Source organism: Gopherus flavomarginatus, chromosome 8 (genome assembly GCF_025201925.1).
Source record: "Gopherus flavomarginatus isolate rGopFla2 chromosome 8, rGopFla2.mat.asm, whole genome shotgun sequence".
Lineage (NCBI taxonomy): Eukaryota > Metazoa > Chordata > Testudines > Testudinidae > Gopherus > Gopherus flavomarginatus.
In genome coordinates, this window is record NC_066624.1 from 7,724,540 (window position 1) to 7,745,576 (window position 21,037).

The following is a 21,037-nucleotide window of genomic DNA, read 5'->3' on the forward strand; positions in this document are numbered from 1 at the left end:
CTTGTTCTCTTTTGGGCCATTAACTTTCTTGCTCAGATAGGGGAAGGGAAGGAGTCACCTCATGTCTAGAGCCATTAATACAAATTGCCTCACTCTATACACTCATGGGCTTCTTGTACATAATGGTGGGTGCAACGATGATTTGGGTCTGTGGTACTCTACTGTCAAAGGAACTTGGTTTTCTTGATACTGATACCATCTTTCCCTTCCCGCCATGCCCTATCTAGTACCACTGTCACTGTTGTGCTTACCTGTCTGTAAGCCTGTGCCATCAATTGTTAGTGCATGGTTCTTGGCTCCGAGGAGGTGTATGAGAGAAAGAGAGGGCAAGAGAGACAGAGAGCATAGTTAAAAGAACAGGAACAGAGAAGAGGAAGGTGATGCATTAGGAATGTCAAGATTGAACATGATGACAATGATGAGAGGAGATGTTGCTGCTATATCTTCTCTGATTCAGAGCCTGCCTCTTGTTTGTTGGGAAGGGATGGCTTCATGATCTAAGCTTCAGGTTTGCGCTCCCTAGGAACACAGTTTCAAATCCAAGTATTGTTGATTCTGTCTTTCTCCCTTCCACACCAGTTGCACTGGGTGTGGTGCACTGCAGTTTACATTGTGAGATTCTCTCAGGTGAAAGCTTGAAAAAGCAACATCCAGTTTCCTCTGATGAGATGTTAAAAATCTCACAGCACTGGCCTTGTAGATTTGCTCTGGTGAAAAGACCAAATGTTCCTCTCCCCACAGGGGTGGCAGAATTCAATGGTGCTAATGTGTATAGTTGAGGTACCTTGGGTTAGTGCTCACTGGCTTCCATAGGGCTAGGATATCACACCTTGTAACTGGCCGGGCACCAAGTGGAGACTGATCTACCCCATGAAAAGTGCTGAAGTAATTTACTCTGTCACAAGAGCATGGGGGGGAGCGGGAGGAGTTGTGACCCTGAGAAGTGCACTGGCCATTGCTCTGAGCAGACTGAGGTTACAATCTAGCTCATGGAGCCTGATTCAGAGCCAGCTGGAGTCAGAGAGTTTTTCTATTGACTTCAACGGGCTTTAGATCATGGCTGTATCCTGTAACACACCAGGGTTGTTTTCACTAAAAACAATGATTTCATAGCAGAATCCCTCTCTCTCTCTGGATCAGCTAAAAGTCAGGAAACTGAATTGCTGAGATTATATTTCATCTTTTCATTAAAGAGGAAAACATTTTGCACTACTGTGGCTGCAAGGTGCACGCTCCACAAATAACCATGATTGGCATTGTGATTGTACGAGTGAAAGCGTATCCCAAAGTCTGTGGTAGAGCACTGGATCTGCTAGCTGCTGTGGGGACCACGTAGTTAGCAGATAAGCTGAAGAAGCTGGTGACAGGAGTTTTCCATGGAATCTTCCTATTTTGCAGGAAAGCCTCCCACCATATTCATTACAATCCCCTGTCTGTGTGTGCCAGTGTTCACACAGCTAGACTGTTAGATTGCATGGAAGTACCATTTACCCAGCTCAAATGTTAAAATAAAAAAGACAACAACATCAGTGAGGAGAAAAAGAATGAGAAAAGACAATAGATGGATGGAGACTGATGGGCTCAGGTATCCTGACTATCTTTTCTAGCTTTGCCACTGTCTTGTTATATGATCGTTGGCCAACATTTTCAAATGCGGGTAATGGAATTTAGGCAACTGAATCCACATTTAGGCACTTAAATACTGGAATTTGGCTTGATTTCCAGAACTCCTTTTGTGGGTGTTATGCACCATTGAAGAGCCTATAGTTTTTATTTAGTTGCTTAAATAACGAGCTGAACTTTAAATACCCAAATTGAAGCTTTTGGACATCGCCATTTGGTGCCTCATTTTCCCTATCTGTGAAATGGAGACAGCAATGCTTATTTATCTGCCAGGGGCATTGTGAGGCTTGCTGAGTATTTGTAATGAGCTTTAAATCCTCAGATGATAGGCAAAAGTATTTATTGATTATTGTATTGTATATAGATAAAGTGCTAACAATTCTACATAGTGAGTTGTGAATGTAAAGCCTCACAACCTGAGAGGAAAATACACTTGACAGCGAGTAGCTGAAAATACTTACTTGTATCAGTCTTTTTTTCCTGCACAGCAATCACATATTTCCTATCCATTGGACACTTGTACTATGTCACTGAATAGAAAAAATTTTCAGTAGGTATTAATAATTGTACCTTGGATGAACTCCGTGGAGCCACTGTAAACTCTGTTCTAAATCAGTTGAAACAATTAAACAGTTTCGCCAAATGTTCAGGACATATTTTAATACATGCTGCCCATTTTAGCTCCCATCCTCCAATATTTACATAATCATTAAAAGCAGGTGGCTGGGTTTAATGTGAAAAACAAGCCACCTGTATTTCATGATTAGCTGCTGTTAAACCAGACTGCGAAATGTGACATCCTTAATACTAAATTCAGGGTATTTTTCTTCATTTCTATTGTCAGTAGATCTGAAAGATGCAAATGTTTATTCTCTGTGTTTATGTGTGTGTATATATATATATTTTGTGGGTTTCATGATGGCTAGCAGAACAGAATCTATCAAAGGCCTGTCAGCCGTAATCCAAGGCAAGTTTTTCAAAGCTAACAAAGCTCTGAAATTCAAACTTTTTTCCCCTGAAGGCAGAAAATTCTTGTTTCTCTTAATCTACTTGCTTTTATGTTAGGAAGCTAGAATTGGCTCAGCTCATGCAAGATTATTTCTGCTCAGATTCTAATTCTTCAGCTAAATTTGCTCTTATGAAAACTTGTAATTTCCCTTGTTTTGATCAGAATGTGCATGTTCAAATTAGTACCTCCTTGGTAAGGACTCTTTGCTGAATAGTCTGTGATCTGGAAATGATTTTCCTTTGAAAACACCCAGTATATTTTAAAAACTATTTCTTTGTCATAGCCCTACTTTGCTACTCACTGTTCTTTATATGGAGGCTAATTAAACATTATAGTGCTAATCAATGTCTTCTGTTTTTATGGATTATGTTAATGACCATCTGCTTATTACTGATAATTTTTTCTTTAGTTGGGTGGGGAGGGAGGGAGGGAGATTATTTGGTTAACTATAAAAGGGAGCAGTTTGGTTTATGATGCATTTAGCTCTTTGACTCGTCATCTTTAAGATTCCATGGGGGTCAGATTAAAATCTGACATAAATGGGAAATTACAGTAACTGCAATGGGCGTAATTCCATTCCGGTCTAAATTTTAACTGGTAATTGAGTATGGAACTCATATGTTACATCACGAGCGGCGAGAATACTATAACACTGAGATTGTGTGTTCAAAAGGGTTAATTTGAATGTAGATGCCTGATTATGTTTCCTACCAAAGTTCTGTAAAATACCATTAAGTACAAAGATTTGAAAGCTATGAAACAGTTTGGATTAAGTTATATAATGCAAAAACCTTTCAAAACATCTGTACGTGCAAAGATGAGATCTGATAGTTAAGAAAATCACAGTGTGTTCCAGCAATGGCAATAAATTGTCTAAAAGAATTCAAGTCCCATGGTCAAGAAGATAAAACATAGTGTACTAGAATGGACCCTAGTGTATTCAGGTACTTAACATTTTCATGTCTATTATCTAGGCTAATTCCTAGCATTCCCCCAACAATAGTCGCATCCTTAGCATATACAAGTCTGAGTATATAGCCCATCTCCATTATTGTTGCTGTAATTTTTTGCTGTTTTCATTGAGAGCATTCTATATCTGTAGCAAATTTTCTTTGTCTATTTGCTTTTGTATGATTTTAACTGTGAGGGCAAGTGAGAGCTTGCCCTAACTCACTTTATTGTTAGTTTGTCCTTGGTGGGTAATGCTTCAGTCTGAGTGACAATCAAAGTTTTAATTTCTTATTTGTTAGCCCTTGTGTGATTTCTTCCTGTGTGACTGCTTTCCTTGAGAGTAAAAGAGTGAGAATCCCCACTCTTCAAGGATCAAAATCAGGTCCCACTGAAGTCACTGGAAATTTTGCGTCTGACTTCAATAGGATCAAGTTTTAACCTCACCATTTATGTCCTTTGGCTTTTCTTCTTACATGCCGTCCTTGGCTGTATTAGATGGGAGATGACTTCATGTGGGAAGGTTATTGGTTAAGGGACTGGTGAGCTGGATGGTTTAAGGAGGTTAGCTAGTTGGTTAGTAAGTCAACTTTCCAAAAGGGTAGGTTAAACAGTGAGTGGAGTTAAATTAAAAAACATGTTTTGGAGCAATAGAAAGTGTTTGTGGTCAAGCAGCCTTTAATAAAAGAAGTTGTGGGCTGTGGAGTTTCTCTCCTAGAAGCCTGTTATCATTCTCTTCTTCTGCAACAAGGTATCTTATCTTGGCTGCAGCTTGGAGAGGTGGGATATCTCAGATTTCTCCTGAATGAGGCATTTTGGGGAAAAGAATGAAAAATCTATGAAGAATTGTCTCCCAGATCTCAAGGGGTATCACTAAGCCTAGGCTGGGTGGTACCATAAACTCTTTCTTAGCAATCCTCTAGCTCAAGCAGAACCAAGAGGCGGAAGGAAGACTGTGTTGACTGACTTTTGATAGTGTTTTCAATTCTAGAGCTCATTAGAGAGGGGGCGGAGGGGGTGTGAATAATTTCCATGGGAGGAATAAAAGCTCAATTGTTTTGTGAATTTTTTGTCTCCTCTTTTGATCAGGTACTGAAATGGTTCAAAATGAATTTTTGACAATTTGTGGATAAACGTTTTGAACAAAAAAGGAAGGTAATTTTAATGAAAATTTCATCTAGCTTTTTTTTTTTTATCATCTCTGGTCAACACAGTGAAGGGAAGGCACTATGCACCCTTAAACAATGCAGAGATTTATCTCTCTTTCCTTGAGAAACAGTCTCCCAAGAATTGCCTTAGTAGCTGTATTTTGTGAAACTTCAAACTGTATCCTCCTCAGGGGTGGCTCTTTAACCAAAGACACCATCAAAAGTTCCCCTTAGCCTGTTAGTGTGGCTGAGATCTTCGTTAACATTCTGATGCTGCTTTGCAAGGCCCACTTGAAAGGTCACATAAATGTTCTGCTGTCACTCTGGAATGCTGCACTGTCCAGGGCGATTGCCTCTGTATGGATCCTTCACTGAAGAACTAATCCTAGGCATTAACAGCCATCCACTGACCATAGAATTGAGATGAAGATAAATTAATTGCACTCTGCTTTTAAATGTATTATTATTATTATTACCTGAAGTGAAGTAACTCCAGGATGCCACAATGGAATAATCAACACCAATTTTCCTCCTTCTGTTTATTATGTGCTTATATTTTCCATAATGAGTTAACCACCTCAGTTTGCTCATATTCTTTTATTCAAGTCATTGGTATATAAGGTGCAAATAATAATAAAAAAAGAGGAGCCCTAATATAAGTCACATTATTTCTATTCACATGTATCCTCGGTGTGATATCCAAAACAGTTTAGTCACTCAAGTAGCTGTACCCTCACCCCATATGTGTCTCGTTCATTTTATTTTTTCCTACTTCTGGATGTATGAGCTTCTTCAAATACTCGAAGGCATAGTTGTGTCATTTTCAGTTATGCTTCACATTTGTCTCCAATGGAATACAATGAGTCAGGATCCCTGTGGCTAACAGCAGGTTTATCTCTCAACACTCCCATCGACTTCCCTAAGGGTCACTCTACCATTCATGAATCTAACACATTGTAAGTTTTTCAGCAGGAAAAAATAATTCTTAGGACAAGCACTGTGTCCCATCAGGCTGAACAATTCAAGACTGCCCTGAAAATGCTGTTATTCATTTCTGAAAATGGACGAGGTTCAAGAGGTATCATTTCATCTATTTATTGCGTGAAGGTGGTTACTTTGAGAAGAGCTGAGATCTCACACAGCAATTTTGTCTTTCAGCTACTTGTTGAGAGGGAGCTTTTCTGCTGAAAGAATTTGTTTTGTAGTTGAGCCATTTTACAGATGACCTGCTTTTGGTGTTGTAAAAGTGCAGGTTTTATTGCACTAAGTCACTGCAGAAGAGCCACTGTGATGCAAAAGGATTGGCCAAACGTCTTTTGCTTCTAGCTTTTTTTTTTTTTAACCCAGAATGATATGGAGTGTCATCCAAATTTTTGTCTTGGTCAGAAAGTTAAATGAGTTTAGATACTGTTTTGTATAGCAGCCAGGATGGAAGAGGGATTACATACCTGAGCTAAAGCTGTGAGAAACAAATAATGACTGTTTTGTCAGCATTCAGATCTGGAAATACCTGCAGAAATATAACGTTCACCTGTGAGCTAGGGCAAAGGTTGACGGTTCTGTCAGAAAGCAGTGTTCTTTATATCAAGAATGAAAAGTCCTACCCCATAAGAAAACTCATGACCTTTTCTAAATGTGTGACAGATGAAAACTTGCAATTTTCAAAGGGAACTATCACTATTTTCAGAGCAAAATGATTGCTTGCTGCATATAAAATGTATCTTATTTTTGCAAAATATCTGAGGTGAAAAAGAAATGTTCTTTTCATAAAACCATAAATGTGTACTGTTTTTTCTTGTTTTTGCCGACAGTGAGAACTTTGTTTTAATCAGCTCTAATCTGAACATGGAGGGGCAGTGTTTCCTATTCATGCCTCTCCTATGCTCTTGAGACATGACCCCATTTTGGGTGGTGCACAGTTATACAACCCCAATAGGAATTCCAGGAGGCAGTGTCTATTATTTCCTTCCAGTGTGAGAGCTGTGTGCTCTAAGGATGCTTCTATTATCCCACTGCTTTGTCTCTGCTTCAGTTTTCCCTTTTTTGCACCCACCACCAATGGCAAACCCTTGGTGGAGTTCTGTCCACTCCCATGGCTTATTGTCACTCTACTGCCCAGCTGCTTAGCAAGCTCTCTCCATAGAGTTCCAGTCCTTACCAGCTCAATGAACCTATTAATAACAAGAAAGAAAGGTAAAAAGATGAGTGTTTAAGAGCTGTGCACAAGAAGATATTTGCAGTGCACAACAAGTAGTAGTTTTATTGGCCCTGCAAAATCCAGGAACAATGCTGCATATTCATGAGCACCATCAGTTGTCCCCCTGTCTAGTAACTATTTACATATATACAGACATCTCTTTTAGAGAGCACTCCTGTAACAATTAGATCCCAGAAAGACTTCACCTCTAGGGAGGGTAGCCATACCTGTCAAGTGAAGTTCTGTAGCTGCCCCCTCTGGGAATGCACTGATTTAGGTTGCCACCAGACCAATACACCTTTGCACTCCACTGGTGCAATCCGCTCAGTCCTGGGTGAACGTTTTATCACCTGTGACTCTGTCCCTGGGTTATGCTAGTGAATTGAGCCCCATGTTTACAGTAAGGTACACGGACAGTTAGAAGAAATCAGATGCTGGATGAATTAGGTGGAAGTTTTCTCTCTTCATTTCTGTTATACAAAAATGCAGCAGATGGGACTAGGAGCCACGAATACAATGACCGTTCACGAATTGCTAAGAGCCAGGTTCTGCCAGCTTGAGTGTACTGCTCAATGTGAGAATTTGGTCTGTTGTTATGAAAAGCATCAGTTCACTCAAGCTATGCCAAACTGTAAATGTGCTTTTCAAGGTATTGCACATATTATGGCACAGCTGCAGAACTTCTGCGTGTTCTCATGGGGAAAATAAAAAGTCACATTACGCCCAGATGAGTATTTGTTCTGACTTGTGACTGTGGTGGGCTGCAGCTGTCTCCTAGAGCAGTTTGTAGAGTTTAGAAGACTAGACCGGAAACTTTCATAGTTCCCTATGCAACTGAGCATCCTAGGAGATTGGTTGAGGCAGTGAAGAAAAAAAGCCAGAGCTTGCTAAAAGGAATTCACTGGAGGATAGATGGGAAAGAATTGCAGAAGGCAGGGAGATTCTGCATGTCAAGATCATTCTTCCAAAAATAATCCGTTTTTGGATACTCATGGAAAAGCAATAAAGGCTGAGTAATTGACTCCAAAGCAATCTGTGGTTGGAATGCTTTTTATAAACTGCTCTCTTTCCTCAAAGGGTCCCTCAACTCATAAGTTAACAATTTTCTGGATGAAGAACTGGCACAAGGGATTAAAAACAGCAAACCGAATGAAACAAATGCTTTAAAAAAAAACAGTGCGTCAAGATGTGAAACCACAGGCTTTGACACTTGGTACGCGAGCTGTTGATTCTGAGCAGGGGCGGTATTTAATAATATAGAGGTATGTCGTCACTGCATGCTAACCTAGGTTAAGTGACTGTGGGTCTGTCAACGCGGTAGCCTAAACTGCTACAGGGTAGGCATATGGACCGCTGTCTATATCTGCATGCTGCTGTCAGGCCCTGCATCCACCATGGTACTGTACCTGGCTGTGAGAAGCAATACAGCTATCTGGGCATGCCCCCCAGGATTCACAGTGCCACAAGCCACTGAATCGCTCTGTGCTTGCATTTGCAGGGTGTCGAGCAGGGCCGGTGCAACCCATTTGGGGGGCGGCATTTCGGGTCCTTCAGCAGCAACTGCGGCGGCTGGATCTTCGGCCGCCCCAGTCATTGGTGGCATTTAGGTGGAGGGACCTGGGGCAGGGGAGGGCTACCTGCAGCAAGTAAGGGGGGCGCGACACGCAGGGGAACTGCTCCTCGCCCCAGCTCACCTCTGCTCCGCCTCCTCCCCTGAGCATGCTGCCCCACTCTGCTTCTCTCTGTCCCCGGCTTGCGGCACCAAACACCTGATTGGCGCTGGAAGCCTGAGAGGCGGGAGAAGTGGAGTGGCGACTGCGTGCTCAGGGAGGCGGAGCAGAGGTGAGCTGGGGCAGGGAGCTGTTGCACGGCTCCCCGGGCTGGGAGCAGCTGCCGAGGGGGGGCACTGAGCTGCCACAGGGCTTGGGTGGAGGGGGCAGTGCAAGGTGGAAGTTTTGTGTAGGATTGTGTGAGGAGCTTGTCCTGGCCTTTCCGGTAGAGCATCCACATGAGAGCCAATAATGACTGAAGTGTGTTACTAGCATCGGTGGAAACTGGCAGACTCAGGTTATTACAGGTCTATTCTGTGCTTGCAAATCTGGGGTTGGCAGAGTGGTCATAGAGGCCGGCAATCCAGGCAATGCTGTTCTATCCCCTAGGGTTGTAAAATCTGGAACTATGCCAGAAATAATTTCTGGGTTTGAACAGATGAGGTTCCTGAGCTGTGCAGGTGTGATTGATGGCAAACATATACCTGCCATTTGAAGCAAGCGAGTACAGTAACAGGAAGGGATTCTACTCCATCATTATGTAGGCCCTTGTGGACTACTATGGCATATTCATGGACGCCTCAATCAGATGCATTGGCAAGGTGCCTAGTGCGAGGGTGTTGTGAAGCTCTGGCCTGTTTCAACGTGGGCAAGCTAGAACTCTGTCCTCTCACCTCCCCAGCACAGCCATCAATGAGCTGTCTGTGCTAACTGTGATTTTAGGTGATCCTTCATCATACCAGTGACCCCTGTGCCCATCTCTCCCAGCTGAGATGGGCTGTCTGTCCTTGGTTCTTCTGTGTGGGGCCTTTCCACCCCACTGTGCTCTGCCTGGAAGGAAGAGATCTTGTGATTCAGGGTGGAAGTTCTCTCTGAGGATGAGAACCTTCCACCCCCCCATTCCCTTGGGGCTGGCTGTCCAGGGAGCACAGGGACCACATTCTCAGATGTCCAAGTTCCAAATGTCAAAGGGGTAGCCATGTTAGTCTGTATCCACAAAAACAACGAGGAATCTGGTGACACCTGAAAAACTAACAGATTTATTGGAGTATAAGTTTTTGTGGGTAAAAAAACCCACGTCTTCAGATGCATGGAGTGAACATTACAGATACTGGCATAAATATATTGGCGCATGAAGAGACGGGAGTTACCTCACAAGTGGAGAACCAGTGCTGACAAGGACAATTCAATCATGGTGGATGTGGTCCACTCCCAATAATTGATGAGGAAGTGTCAATACCAAGAGAGGGAAAATGGCTTTTGTAGTGAGCTAGCCAACTTTTTTTCAAGTTCCAAATGGATACTTGTCCTGGCTCTGCAGATGAATCCATGCTAAGATGGGACTGCAGGCTCAGGGAGTAGCTCAGAACATAGTCCAGTTCATTATAAAACTGACAGCTTGTCAGAGCAGTATCAGATTTTGAGTTCTTATCCTTAGTCATGAAACTAAGTTACTAGCACCCCTGGTTTGAGCCTTGCCTGGTGATGGCAGGTGCTATGCAGATTTCCTCATACAGCTCTGTCAATACAACACAATGTGATCTTCAACTCTACACTCTGTTTTTAATAACAAAATGACCTGTATAGTATAACATAAGCAAAGCATGAGTAGCAACGTTCTCTGAAACTACTAATTTGTATTGTTCTGAGGGCAGCTCTGTGTTGTGCTGTGGTTTATCTTAGCTGCTCTTTAAGGGACAGTGTGATCTGAGTTACACTGCTGTACATCTAAAGCAAATCCACTGGAGTAAATCTAGCCTTAATTAAGAGAACTTTAAAAAATGATCCTCAGTTCTCTGTTGCTGCAGCGTCTGCTGCCGGGCTGCTTGATGAGGACTTGCTGATGCTGTTTTAGAGCCACTCGCTGAAAAAGGCACATGTGCATTGTATAATAACTGCCCTGGTGTGGGTCCTTCATGGAAGAGCTAACTTGTTCATTCAAGAGCTGGGAATGGTGCATAAATGTAGAGTGGATGAAGTTGGATTAATTTTCCACTGCTTTTATTTCCATAATTTTGCATGGAACGCTTCCTCATATACTGTAACTGAAAGATCAACAGTGAATTCCCTCTGCTTTATTGCCTGTATGTACGCTCACAATTTGTTTGATCAACAAATTGCATCAATTCCATTCCAGGTCTTTTCTTGTAAAAACGATGGTCAGTTGCGTTTAGTGAGTTGGCAATTTTTGATGGACACAAATAGAAAAGTGTGATGAGATCATCAAATTGTTCCTTTCCAAATCTGCAGCGGAGGAGGGCTAGTGCAATAAACCTCTGATCCACACTCCTCCAATACACACAGAACTTTCTTTTTGAAATATCTTCATTAGATCAAATGCCATTCTATGCCAACACGACTACATAAATCTTTAGGCGGGGAGTGAAAGGACAGGGAGAATGTTAAGCAGACTGAATGCAATTACCTAAGCTGGAATTTAGCCAGGACATTGGGGTTAATTAAAAATGTGCTGGGATCTTAAATGGCCAGAAGTAGTTAGGGTCTTGGTTTATGTCACATGTAAATGATGATGGGTCCAGTAGTACCGTGCTCCCTAGCATTATGTTGGGGCATTGGTTCAGAGGTGACTGAGAAGGAAGAGTGCCACCTATATAATCGGTATATAGTATAATCTGTACCATGAACTGGAAGTTTGTGACTCAAGAAGCAGCTTCTGACCAAATGTGAAAATGAGAAACTCCACTTGTAGTAGGTTTATCCAGTGCTAGCTGAAATGCGTAGTTCAGTGTGAAATGCAGAATCTCCAGTGGCTAGAGTGGGAGACTGGGATTCACCTGAGTCTTGCTGCTACACTGTTGAGTCCTGGGCAATACACTTAGATTCAGTGCCTCAGTTTACCCAACTGTAAAATAGGGATAATAACACTTATCTATCGCACAGAGGCATTGCAATGCTTAATTCTTTGCAAAGTGCTTTGAGACCTTTGAATGAAATTGCTCTAACATTCAAAGTACAGTATTGTTCAAAATCCATGGCCTTTTACAATCAAAGAGACATAGTCTGCACCAGTCATGTTATAATAGTGTCCCAATAGGAGAGCTATGGTATGATTATATACAGGAAAGAGATCTCTACTTTCAAGAAGGAAACGATGTGGTGTGAATGTTGCACTGTTGTGGTTTTCTCCCTTTGGCTGCTTGAACATCGAACATGGTGTCACAATGGGATTTGAATCTACCCCACCGTATGGCCTGCCTATGAATAAGCCAGCAGCCCCCCATGCTGCATCAATTTCCAAAGTGATGCATAAGATGGTTTGAGTTAGAGGTAGACCCTTCCCTCTACCGCTCCCTCAGCTCCGTGATTGACACCACCTGGATGCAGAGTCCTGCCCATGCCGAGTCAATTGTGTTTCATTAGCAATGAGTGATGAGGCAGGCAATTAAACCTGCTGAGAGGCTAAAGTTCTAGAATTAGTCTGTTAGGAGCCTTGCCCCAAATTGCCCTTCTGTGGCCCTGGTAACATGCCAAACTGGGTTGCTTCTGAAACACGACCCTCTTTCTCCAGTTCTGTTCATTATGCTATGAATTGTAGGCACCTAGACTGTCTTAGACACCCATATGTTCCTTCTGCTGATGCACCAGGGAGGTTGGTGTAAGGGGAGTTTATTCTATCACCTCATGCCTTGCTCTGAATTGAGCTCACTGGCTTCAGAGCAGAAGCTGAAAGGCCTGTAGCTTCCTAAAGAGCAACCTGCTTCTGTTGGTCATTAGTAGAGATTGTCCAGTCACATTCCATTTTATGCTGTATACACTTCCAACAATGCTGTGGTGGGAATGGTTAAAATAAGATAAACCTTTATTCTTCTTCAATGAGCTGTCTCTCATATTCTAGCCAAGGAAAAAAGTTTCTCTTTTCTTTCATCTGGTTCCTTGAGATAACAGGCCTCAGCCCAGCACAAATAACATGTATGTTTTGTCTCCGAGCTGTCTATCAAATGTGTGGTTTTGGTGGATGCTACTGTGCTGAAAGCTATGCAGCAAAATTGATTAATTAAAAGTTAACAGTAAAGCAAACTTTTTTTTTTTTTTACACATCTGATTCATCCATTCTATTTTCTCTACTAGCCTAGGGACCTACTCCTGGCAGGTTATGATTTACTGTGGTCTCTGTTCTAAATGCTGATAATGATGTCCAAAATAACATTGCATCTTATCTGATTCTGGTACTTTTCTCACTGTAATGGCTTTCTTGTCTGAATATCTGTAAAGAGCTCTTTCTCATCACATCCCAATTCCTGCCACTTTGTAAACCTAATTGAATCCATTGCATGCATGATTAGTACTACGTTCACTGAATTACTTCAACGCTTTGCTTGCTCATAATAGACCAAAACTGAAGTTGTGCTTTCTTGTCTGTTCGTTGGGCTTTCAATAAACCTTTAATTGTGTTGAAAATGGGGCTTGCGTGGGCCTCAAATTTTAACTAACTTTGAAACACTTTTTGGGGTGATTTAAGGATTATCTTTTAGTGTCATGAGGTTAAAAGAAAAAGCAGATTTTTTTTAAGAGAATGTAATCAAGAGAAAAGGAATTTAGTATTAAGAGCATTCCACCAACCTAGAAGTTTTACCTGGAAACAACCACGCCTTAGCAACATATGTAATAGTTCCTTAGTTATTTCCTGGGGAAAATGCTAATGTTGCCTTGATTGTTAAACCAAGATGATCCCTACAGCAGAACTGCTCATCAGATACAAATCAGATGTAAAAAGGTCACATGGCCACAGCTGAGTTTCCCCCATTATCAGCCAGTTGTGTGCAAGTATCAGATGTCAGCGTTTGTTCCAAAGACTAGATCAGAGCAGCAGAAGGAGATGAGAAAACGAGCTGTCCCAGGAGCTGAGTGGCCTTGAGAAGTCCAGGAAACAGAAAGTAGCAAGTAGGAGGAAGCTGGGGAATGGGATTGGGGGATGGCTGGCATGGGATGAGGGAGCTATAGAGGTGACTAGCGGAGCTAAGGGTCGCTCTAAGCAAGATGAAAGAATTGAAAAGTTTATCAAAATATCACAAAGATGAAGAAAATGAAATATTTCCAAGCCAGAATTAAGCAGCATTTCAAGATGAGTTGAGAAGGGGAGAGAGATTCAGACTGTCCCAAAAGGAGGCAGCAGAGTGGAGTGGTGTGATGTTAGATTGCTGAGGCTGAGAGCAGAAAGAAGTGTCAGCAAGGACAGGCACAAGGGCTGCAAGTTTAATATGATGCTTTAGGGTGGGAGAATTGGCCTCTGGTCAAGTGAGAACCCTCATATAAAGCATCAGCCTTAAATAGAACCTGCCTTTATGTAAAGTTCTGCAGTGGTTGGATGAGCGTGTCTGTCTATGCATCTGAAGAAGTGAGCTGTAGCTCACGAAAGCTCATGCTGAAATAAATTTGTTAGTCTCTAAGATGCCCCAAGTACTCCTGTTCTTTTTGCGGATTCAGACTAACATGGCTGCTACTCTCAAATCTGTCACTTGGGTTTTCTAGAAGGGAATGGAGCACAGCTACCAATGTGCAGCAAGAATGCCTGGCTTCAAGAGATCTTGAGCCCTGAAAAGTCATTCAGTATCCAGCTGTGTGGCTGGGTAGGGGATCACTTTTGTTAAAATCCCTTCTCAAACTTTCTACTCCATGTCCAAGGCACACTTCTTCTACCTCGTCTTATCCAGAATAAACAAAGAGCGCCATGTCTGTTAAAACAAAACCCTACACACCCTGCTCAATTCTCCCCATTGGAGAGGGTAAGGGAAAGAAGAACCACAGGTGACAGATGATGCTTAATATTCCCTGTAATTTTTTTATCCATATGCGGAATACGTTTTGTTATGTGCACCGAGGTAATGTGTGGATGTGCGCCACCCGTAGAAACAGGATCCTATGTGTATAGCTATCAAGGAGTACACTTGCTCTTTGAAGTTTAGAATCCTGTTTAATTAATATACAGGATGGACATGGTCAACAAGCAAAATCTTTCAAAGCCAACCCTTCAAAAGATTCTAATTTAATTTTTGCATATTTAATCTTTTCAGAGGATTGATTCTGCACTCTCCAGAGCTATGTCTGAGTGGAGAATGAATGCTGACTCTGGCCTCTGGTGGAAAACATTTCATGCTTTCTTAACTTGTGTGTTTTGTTGAACTAGTTGGCCTCTGCCATTAAGTCCTAACAATCGGATCCCCATCACTGTAATATCTGAATGACTCATAAATACTTAAATGACAGTAGTAATCTCTCTCTTCCTTCCAAATTTGTTTAGGTGTGACCTTAAGTGAGTCGTATACTTTTCTGTAGCACTTTGAGATCTATGGATGAAAAGCACTATGTAAGTGTTAAGTATCAATGTTCTGTCTAGCCCCATTATAGATTTTGTTGGTAGTGAAAGCCATATTTAAGGTTATATTTGCCCTTCTATTATAAACCCTTGTTTCTTTTACCCAGATTTCTTTTGCAAGGTGTTCTTTGGAGTGAACCTAGCTGTGCTGGTCTCAGTGCAGAGGTCTGAGGTGCAGAGAGCAGGAAACCTGAGAGCAGCCCTGCCTGTGGAGAAATCTCACAGTAGGGTTCATGGAAAGTGTGTGTATAATTCATCTGAAGCTGTGTGAAGAGCGGGATGGTAGGGAGGGACTTTGCTGGCTGATAGGGTTAGTGTGAATGTATGTGTGTGTCTGGGAGTGTGTGTGTGTCTGGGTGTATATATATATTCATTCCCCTGGTAAGCCTTTGTGCAGTGATAATGTGGACCCCAATCCTGCAAGATGATCTGTATGTGCTTCCTGCATGGGTTGTGGTAGGGAAGTGTCCAGGCGTGAGGACTGGGTTCCCAGGGGCTTCAATGGGAGTCTTATTCACAAGTCACCATGACCATTTATGCATATAGGGGTTACCCATGAGCAAAAGTTTGCCAGTAAACTCATTCACTGAAACCTTTGAAGTGCAGTCCAGGGAGCACAAACCCAAGTAAATCTATTCCATTTTAAAAGTTCAAAGGGACACTCTCTTACATTGTTTGGGCCACTAGCTAAGTTATTGGGAGGAGGGTTGTGTGCACTGTGTTGAAGGAAGTATTTCTCTCTCCCCCCCTTCAGTGGTTAAACTAGAGAACACTGCACCACTGGTAGTACTAATACAAACAAATGGCCAGCCTGGCCTTTTCGTGCCGAACTTTCCAAGGCAATTCAGAGTTTGGCTCTTCTCATGAAGTTTCAAACATGATTTCTTGTCCTATAGGATTTCGGGCAGCACAGGCAGCTTTTCCTCACATGTCTTACAGTTCAAAAACACCAAACTCTTTGAAAATTGCCTAGAGCATTACTGGCCATGTATAATTTAAATAGGGGCCTTTTCAAAGGCTGCCTGTTGCCATTTCAAAAGGCAGGCAAGAAAAGTAGCATATTAGATTCAGATATCCTCACCCAGCTGATTAGCCAGGTTTCCCACTTACCCTGCAATAAATAGTATTGAGAGTTGGCATGAAAGTTCCCAGGAAAACAAACAAGCCTGTGGCCACTGTTGAAGTAGAGTAATAACATTAGAAACCTTAAAACTGAGCAGCTTGTTAAATTGCCTTAAAACATTGGGACTACCTGGGAAACAAAGCCTGTAAGAGAGAAATTATAGTTTTTCTTTAAAAAAAAAAATCAACTGTCTTGAAATATGTATCAAACATAAGGAGCCATAAATTGGGATCTAACTAAATGAAAGCCAGCTGCCCATTCTTTTTCTGATCTGCGGTGATTTATCAAATCTAATAGTGAAGGTATGAGACCAGGACACACTCAAACATCTCAAAGGAAACTAACGTCAGAAGCACTTGCCATGGCTTATATCTACCTTTTGAGATCTCGTTTTATGCTTCACTATAAACTGTCTCTTGGTTCCCAGTATTTCTTTTTTCCTAAAATAATTAATAAGCCAAGTAAGTAAGTGAGCTTTATGTATATGAGACTGTTCAGCAGAGTGGGAGGTGTGTGGAGAGAGTGAAGAGGGGCAGCTGGACAACAGAGTAAATGACATCTACTCCAGCATAAACTTAGTCCAATGCACTCTGACCCCGTGAGTACAAGATGCCTTCAAATTCCATATGGTCAATATTACTCAATCCTGCCTCCAACAAGGTCATGGGATCTTTCATCATTGGCTTTAGTGGGAGCAGGGTCAAGATTAATGGTATTGAGGATGCTCAGAACCTCACAGGATCCATGAATTTTAGTCCTGACCTACACTGCTACTCTTACATCCTTCTTCTTTCCCTTATGTCTCTTCATTCTGCTGTCCTGGCTGATTCCTTCAGCTCCTTTTACTGCTCTTAGCATCATGATTTATTTTTCTACTGTTCCCTTTGGTTGGAGACAGGCTGCCACCTCTTGCATACCAAGCAACAGATCTCTCTCTCCTCCTTCAGACAGGTGGTATGCATTTGCAAGACTTCCCATTTCTGCGAATAGTCTTACAAACAAAAACCCAAACCCTGCTTGCATGAAAGTTTCCAGGAAAACAAATTTAAAAAACAAAAACTTGTGACTGCTACTGAAGTAGAGAATCTCTGTCTGCACACCCTTGTGGTGCAATGCTGCTAACCTAGTTTTAAATCTGAACCTCAGAAGTTGGTTTTTTTATCTGTCACTTCTAGAACTGAATGTCATTGGCATTCAGGGGAAATGTATCTTTCCCCTAGAAAATTGCAACAGGCTGATCTGAATTACAGGGCAGTGGTGCCAATTGCTGGCTAATAGTGGATAAGGAACAATCAGCCCTCTTTCCCTGGGATCTTAAACAGAGGCGAGGAGAGGGTGTAGAGTGATTGTGAAGGTGGATCAAGGTATATGAACTTCTAGATACCACTTTCATCTATGGCACCGTGTGTGGGAGACAAAGGAGCTCTTCTTGTGCTTTATTAAATTTGCCAGAGCACTAGCCTTTGGCAACTGCCAGGAGTTGAGGAGAACAGAAAAATAGAACTCTCAGAGCCCCAAAGCACTCTTGGGAAAGAGACAGGAAGGACTGAAAGTCATGCATACCCTAGCAGTGACTCTCCTCTATTTATATTATAATGATGTGGCTCTGAGATTCATTGTCCTTGAAACAGTCCTTCTCATTGAAATATACAAGATTCCTCCTCACAATATTCTGAGGCCATGTCTACATCTAAAATTTTGCAGCGCTGGTTGTTACAGCTGTATTAGTACAGCTGTATAGGGCCAGCGCTGCAGAGTGGCCACACTTACAGCAACCAGCGCTGCAAGTGGTGTTAGATGTGGCCACACTGCAGCGCTGTTGGGCGGCTTCAAGGGAGGTTCAGGGAACGCGAGAGCAAACCGTGGCGAAGCTGGTCTCCTTTCCCGGTTTGCTCTCTCGTTCCCCGAACCCCCGAACAAGCAGGTCTCCTTCCCTGCGGTTTGCTGGGTGGTTCGGGGAACGCGAGAGCAAACCCGGGAAAGGAGACCAGCTTCGCCGCGGTTTGCTCTCGCGTTCCCCGAACAAGCAGGTCTCCTTCCCTGCGGTTTGCAGGGTGGTTCATCTGAATGTTATAGGTTTCCCTCGCTGCCTTGTGTTTCTTTCATATGCAGTTTGATGGTCCTTTCTGTTTTACAAACAATGGGCCTAGTCCTTCTTTAATTGAAGTAAATGGCAGACTCCCACTGCTGCTGATAGAAGCCCAAGTGGTGTTGAGCACTACTGCTGTTTGTCATCTTCTTTTAGCTTTGAGACACCTTCACAAATATTGTCCGTCTTTGTCTTCTCTATCTTTTTACTTAAACAAATGCAGCATTTGTATTGTCACTAGTATTTACTATTTATATGACTCGTTATGGTAGGCACTGTTAGGATGACCAGACAGCAAATGTGAAAAATCGAGACGGGGGTGGGGGGTAATAGGAGCCTATATAAGAAAAAGACCCAAAAATTGGGACTGCCCCTATAAAATCAGGACATCTGGTCTCTCTAGGCACTGTACATATATTCCTAGAAAGATTAAGGTCAGACTAGATGATCTAATGGTCTCTTCTGACCTGAATCAATGAATCTAAAAAGGGATACAGAACTTGCCCCGGAGAACTTACTATCTAAATAGTTGAGACAAAAGGAGGAGTACAGAGAGGTGAAATGACCTGGCCAAAGTCACACAGCAGGTCAGTGGAATAGCTGGAAATAGAACCCAGATGTCCCATCTGGTGCACTCCCCACTAGACCACACTGTTTCCATTGTAAATACTGCTTCCATCTTGCCTTACATGTTGTATCCCTCCAGATCACTCTTGGTCACTTCATTTTCTGTAATGATTGCCTGTTGGATCACTTGATGATTACCTGTTCTGTTCATTGGCCACTGTCGGAAGACAAGATACTGGGTGAGGTGGACCATTGGTCTGACACAGTATGGTCATTCTTGTGTTCTTCTGAAATGTATTATTCTTACAAACTCTTTCTAAAGATTCCAAACTTTTCTAAAGTTACTGGAGCACAGTTGCCCTTTATTCTCTGACAGTGTAGCCAGGAAAGGGAGAGGTGCTTTTGATGCTGTTAATTAGTGTTTCTAATTACCAACCTTTGAGGACTAGTTCTGAATATTTCTCAAATCTTCACCTGTTGCACTTTAATGAGTAAAGCATATTCTGTTGGGGATTGTTTGTTGGCTTTTCTAAATAATCAGAAGTGAGTATTGGGTATTTGCCTCCTAAAGTACAGATTTCCTTTGTGTTCTTTATCCACCTCCCTGCTCCCTTCCACACACACACCTCGCCCCCATTCCATAGGATGTGGGTATCTCTCAGGAGGGAATAACAAGTTTAGCCTTGCAACACCCCTGTGAGGTAGGGAAAGGAATATTAGAGATTTTCAAAGGTACAAATGAAAATTAGGTGCCCAATTCCCATTGACTTCCAATGGGAGTTGGGTGCTTCATTGCTCTTCATGTCTTTTGATAGTCTCTCCTTTCTCTCCTTTTACATGTGAGGAATTGAAGTCCAGAGAAATGGGTGAGTGACTTGTTCAAGATCATGCTAGGAGTCTGTGGTGGAGAGAAATAAATGCTAGGCCCAGTCCAGAGCCTTAACCATGCCAGCATCTTTCCCGTAGGAAGGACGGGAATTCCTTACAGGAAACACTTGGTTGACAGCAAACTGGGAAATACTGTTTGATCCTTCTGCTAATTATGTTATCAGTTATCTTTTACTCATAACTCATTTCAAAAGACTGCCTCACACATTCTCCTGCTACGTTATTTTTAATACTGTTAGATTAAGAATATTTTTCCTTGTCTCTTTGTACTTTTTTCCTTCCTTGTTTTAGCAGGAGCTGTAATTGGTAGGTCTGTTCTTTGTAATGAACTCAACATATAGTTTTTTTTAATCTTAACCAAATATCTGTCTATGCAACAACATGATTGATTGAAGCCAACATATAGCCCTGAACTCTGTTTCTTAATAACTGCTGCTACAGCACCCTCTGAGAGAAGAGAAAACATTGTTTTTGTGGACACTACAGAAATAGTGTCTATTAGTCTCTCTTACATTTCTTGACAATAGTGAAGTAGATTAAAAAACAAAACAATATGCAGTTGTCATATCCAACTTCTGCTGCAGGCTGCATGCATGTAAATCCAGACGACTAGGATGGTTGCTAGGGTGACCAGATGGCCTGATTTTATAGGGACAGTCCTGATTTTTGGGTCATCTTGTTACGTTGCTGCCTAATCACCCTAATGATTGCTTAATTATATAGTTCCATAAATGTGTACAATGCTTGCTAGACAACTGAAAGACCAAGACACAGTTTTCAAAAGTACCTAAGTTCCTAAATCACTTAAATCCAACTGACTTTCAATTGGATTTAAATCCTTAGGCACTTTTGAAAATTTTATCCAGGGTACCTGTCCTGAAGAGTTATTAGAGTTAATCTGGATTTATGACAGTGTGAGAGCAGAATTTGGTCTCATATTTAGATTTAAGGAATCTTTTCTCATTCTCTTAAAAAAACACACTGTGAGTGTGAGAGTGGAAACAAGAAAACCACAGTAACAAGTAATTATGGCAGTACATCTCTCATGTCCTCAGGATCTGCTGTCTTGATTTGAAAACAAGTAATTGCTAGCGTATTTTGTTTTATAAACTCTTTGGTTAGAGAGTGCCTACAGACTTGTAACTTTCATATAGATTAACTTTAAGACTTTCATATAGATAAGCATATAGACTCTGCTGAATCTAATTTTCCACTAAAAAGGTACACTAATTCTAATTTTATTAGAATCATAGTAGCACCTGGCGGCCCCCAACAAGAATTAGGGTTTTATTGTACTATATGTGCATGTAGCAAGGACCAGTCCTTGCCACAAAGAACTTCT